Here is a 4892-nt window from a genome sequence, read left to right as displayed (position 1 = left end):
GGATCACGGAGGTGGTCTTTATAGTCTCAATTTATTCTTTCAATATAAGGGCATCAATTTCACACAAGCCTAGTCTCACACCAAGGGCCATAACTGTCCACTGTACCTTACCAGTATCAAAGAATTAAACATCTGTCAAATTCTTTCTCATTGCAAACAGCTGTTCGTCATGAGATGGGTATCAAGGCCTTTGGCTGAATTTATTTCTATGAATTAGCACTGAGCCAGTACCAGGCCGTATATAAAACCGTTCCTAATACTTCAGCAATGCCTATGTGGGCTGTGTTAAAAGCACACCCTGGCTTATTACATATTTGCATTTGATTTTCAGGCCTCTGACACCAGAGATCTAATTGATAATACCCTGACAAATTATTCTGTGCTAAATTACCCTCTATTGCTGACCAAACTCACAGCTCCAACTCCCTGAAAAACAGAAAGCGTGTAGTAGAATTCAAACATAAGAAAGTTTTGTTCGTTTGTTTGTTTGGTTTTGAGACAGGGTCTCACTCTGTCACCCAGGCTGGAGTGCACTGGTGTGATCATAACTCACTGCAATTTCTGCTTCCCAGGCTCAAGCAATTCTCCCGTCTTAACCTCCTGAGTAGCTGGGAATACAGGTTTAGACCACCACAGCTGACTTGGTGATTCAAAAAATTAAAAAATTGTTTTAGTTTTTTGTAGAAATGGAGTCTTACTATATTGCCCAGGCTGGTCTCAAACTCCTAGGCTTAAAGGATCCTCCCACCTCGGTCTCCCAAAGTGTTGGGATTACAGGCATGAACCACCATACCAGGCCCATATGAAAACATTTTAAATCTGCAAGTACCCCAACCCCATATCTTCGCAGACCCATTTGATGTTATTGCTGTCCAACAGGATGGAATTTGTGTATGGGCCACTGTCCTCTGGCAGGATGGTGGTGTAGGAAGTGAACTTGACTCTCTTCCTCTTTGGGCCTGAAGAATTCATAGGTTCATTTTTAATTTCTTTCTCATAGACGTAGTCAGAAAGTCTAAATAGTTGGCTATGAAAAGTCTTCTGGGAACTGCCGTTCAGAAGGAAATTCCTCTCCTTGAACTGCAGGCCCCTGTCTATCATGGTTGTGCACTCCTCCGACAGAAGTGTAATGTCAACAGGGTTCTCCAAAAGTCCCACTTCATTCCCAAGCCAGATCCAGTCATGGGAATGGGGGACGTTGCCCTGCTGACTCACAGCAAACCTTTTGAGTCTGTGTTTCCAGGAAAACGCCATGCAGTTGATCAAGAAGACCAGAATGGCCTAGAAGGAGATGCAGAGCAGGGAATACATGCCTATCTTGAACTCCATTAGCCCCCTTGAGGTCACTAGGATTACTGGGTTCCAGTGACTTCTCTTGAGTGGGGAAGCTTGTGAAGCTGTCTGGACCACCATTTTTGAGTCATTTATTATTTTCTTCCATGGGAGACTGGGGGCTTATGCTTTTGTTGGTACTTTCCTCTTTCAACATGACCAACAGGTGACCCTGTTGAAATCATTCCTGAACCGCTGTGTCCTGGTTTCCTTCACACGCTATGGAATCACTGAAGTGGTCTTTACAGTATCAATTTATGCCCTCGACATCATTGCCGTGTCTTTGGTATTCATTGCTACTTGGTTCAAATTTGACCTCGGCATTTCCTTTACTCATGGCAAGGACACTCTTCCTCTTGGTCTTCAAACAAGGTCACTAATCATCATGTTTAACTTAATCAAAAGCCCTTGGCTTTCACCCTCCGCAACCACAAAGCATCATCTGAACTCAAGACAGATCAACCCCTTCATGTAACAGTGAGACAGTAACCATCTCATTGAACCTTAAAGGTGACATTGCAACATCAACATACAAAAATTCAAAAAGAACCAAAAGTTTGTGTTATGATAAATATATTTCATACTTGAAAAATTTATTCACATAAATGTTGATGCCAAAAATTATTTCAATATACAGAATTAGAAAAATAACCTCTAGTGCTCTGTAAACTTAAACAGTTCTTGACATGCATCGGACGGTCATTAGTGATGATCTCTATCCCACTGATGTGAAGAACAATACATATTAATAAGTACATGGAATTAGGAAGTACACATTGACTTATTTCACATTCTATGACTGAATTTTATTTTGTCCCTTCTTAAAATATTTTGAAGATTAGGAAATATATCCAAATTATTTTAAAGGGCAACTAATTAGACCACCACTCACGATAATATTATTTATACCAGAACAGATAGAAAAAATGCAGATAAGGCAATACACTCCTAGCCTGAGGTATTTGGCAAAAGGATGCATTATAATTCCATTCTGCTACAAAGACATAATGCTCCTGATACTCTTTTTAAATGATCTGCTAAAACTCTAAAGATGTGGGAGCATTTTAGAACTGGCAATAATTATAGTGAATGGGTAGCAATTTGGTACTTACTTATAGTACCTAAAATGGAATTTCTAAGTGTCAAAAACTGCCTGCTTTGGTGAAAGTGGAAAAATAGAATCCTTTTGCCATGGTCTAACAGTAGACTGTCAACTGCACAGATAAACTTGCTGCAAGGAAATGGCATGTGGACCTGTGATGGGTATATAAAAAACATCTGAGAGGAAACTTTTTCCATGTCATGAAGCATTGCTGTAAAGGACAGGACAGACTGAACAAAAAGCAGAGAGAAGCTTCAAGAATTTCCATCTCAGCTGCAAGAACTTGATGCTGATCTTCCTTCCAGGATATGAAAACTGAGAGGGACAAGTTATCCTCTGATATGGTTTGACTGTGTCCCCACCCAAATCTCATCTTGAACTGTAGCTCCCATAATTCCCGTGTGTTGTGGGAGGGAGCTGGTGGGAGATAATTGAATCATGGGGGTGGTTTCCCCCACACTGTTCTCCTGGTAGTGAAAAAGTCTCATGAGATCTGATGGCTTTTTGTAACTCCTTTTGCTTAGTTCTTATTCTCTCTTGTCTGCTGCCATGTAAGAAGTGCCTTTTGCCTTTGACCATGATTGTGAGGCCTCCCCAGACACATGGAACTGTGAATCCATTAAACCTCTTTTTCTTTATAAATTAGCCAGTCTTGGCTGGGCGCGGTGGCTCACGCCTATAATCCCAGCACTTTGGGGGCCTGAGGTGGGCAGATCACAAGGTTAGGAGTTTCAGACCAGCCTGGCCAATATGGTGAAACCCTATCTCTACTAAAAATACAAAAATTAGCTAGGTGTGGTGGCGGGAGCCTGTAGTCCCAGCTCTTCGGGAGGCTAAGGCAGGAGAATCGCTTGAACTCGGGAGGCAGAAGTTGCAGTGAGCTGAGATTGTGTTACTGCCCTCCAGCCTGGCTGACAGAGTGAGACTCCATCTCAAAAAGAAAAAAACAATTATACAGTCTTGAGTATGTCTTTATCAGTAGTAGCATAAAATCGGACTAACACACCCTCACCAACCTAAATCTCAAGAGTTTCTGGGAGTCACTCATCTTTAGGAACTTGAAGGATATCCTAGGAAACCACTCTCTTGTATCTTTAGATAAGTCAGCCAAGAGCCGCACACCCAGCTCTGTGTTGATGACCAGTCACCCAGGAAAATCCCTGTCTCTTATCCAAGAGGGAGCTAAGAGAGGGAAAGAGGATATTCAAAAATAAAAGTGAAAACCTGTGTCTATGCTCCATATGGTCTAACCAAACAAAAACTACCAACTTTGAAATATGTATAGGAAATATGTATATATGTATACACACATATATGTATATGTATACTGTATAGGAAAACAAATCATTATAATGACAAGGATGTTTTATTTTTAATAACAACTTTATAACAAAACACCATTGATGTTTATACCAAAATATGTTCCTAATTTACTGCCAAAAGCATGCATTTGCTGAAATGGTTTATTAAAGCATTTCGTAATTGTTTGATTTCACCTGCCAATAGAAAGATTTCTAAAGAGAACAGCTTACTGCATTTTATTTCTTTGATTCAAACTGTAATAATTTCATACATTTATAAAAGGGCATGAATTAGCTTATTAGTAATAATTTAAAATTTCAATAAGAATGCACATCTTGTTGCTGAGCATTCAAAGTGCATGAATCATCACATTAAAAAATTAATATGTATGCTGACAAAATGGAGTAAGTGTAAGACGGATGTGGTGGCTCATTCCTGTAATACCAGCACTTTGGGAGGCCAAGGCAGGTCAATCACCTGAGATCAGGAGATCGAGACTAGCCTGGACAACATGGTGAAATCCCATCTCTACCTAAAATACAAAAATTAGCCAGATGTGGTGGCAGGCTCCTGTAATCCCAGCTACTTGGGGGGCTGAGGCAGGAGAATTGCTTGAACCTGGGAGGTGGAGGCTGTAGTGAGCCAAGATCGCACCTGGGCGACAGAGTGAGATTCTGTCTCAAAAGAAAAAAAAAAAAGGAATGGAGCAAGTGTAATAAAACAGTTTAAATGCTGGTGCTTAGCTGTTCCTCCCTACTTCATTACCTTCGAGTTTGACATAGATATTTATGGAATGATAATGAGTAGACTCTGAAAGCTTTCCTAGGGTACCCTAGGAAAGCACAATGGAAAAAGAAATTTTAAAATTTTAATGGCCTAAAGGCATTAGTCTAACCAATTCAATATTCACTTGAAATTTAGTTCTAGAGAGGAACGTACCATCATTAAAGCAGCTATGGAGAAAATGAATGTTAAGCAACTAACTTGTTAGACTAACACTTTATATTAACAATTTAGCTTCATTAAGAGTATCTATTGATCAATCTCCAAAATATTACTCTATATACATTAGCTAGAAAATATTTTCCATAGTTGTATAAGAAATAATAGAACACAAGACTCTAGTAATTTTACATGTTGTGCCAAAACAAGAATT

General features: G+C 39.7%; 1 pseudogene; it reads right to left on the bottom strand.

Moving 5' to 3' along the window:
* The window catches only part of LOC103239536 (transmembrane protein 132B-like), a 20972-nt pseudogene extending 19205 nt beyond the window's left edge, over nt 1-1767 (bottom strand).
* Nucleotides 1768-4892: the final 3125 nt, after the last annotated feature.

Source organism: Chlorocebus sabaeus, chromosome 11, assembly GCF_047675955.1.
Source record: "Chlorocebus sabaeus isolate Y175 chromosome 11, mChlSab1.0.hap1, whole genome shotgun sequence".
In the NCBI taxonomy this organism is placed as follows: Eukaryota; Metazoa; Chordata; class Mammalia; order Primates; family Cercopithecidae; genus Chlorocebus; species Chlorocebus sabaeus.
The sequence above is the reverse complement of the archived record's forward strand: the minus strand, read 5'-3'. Positions and strand labels throughout refer to the sequence as shown.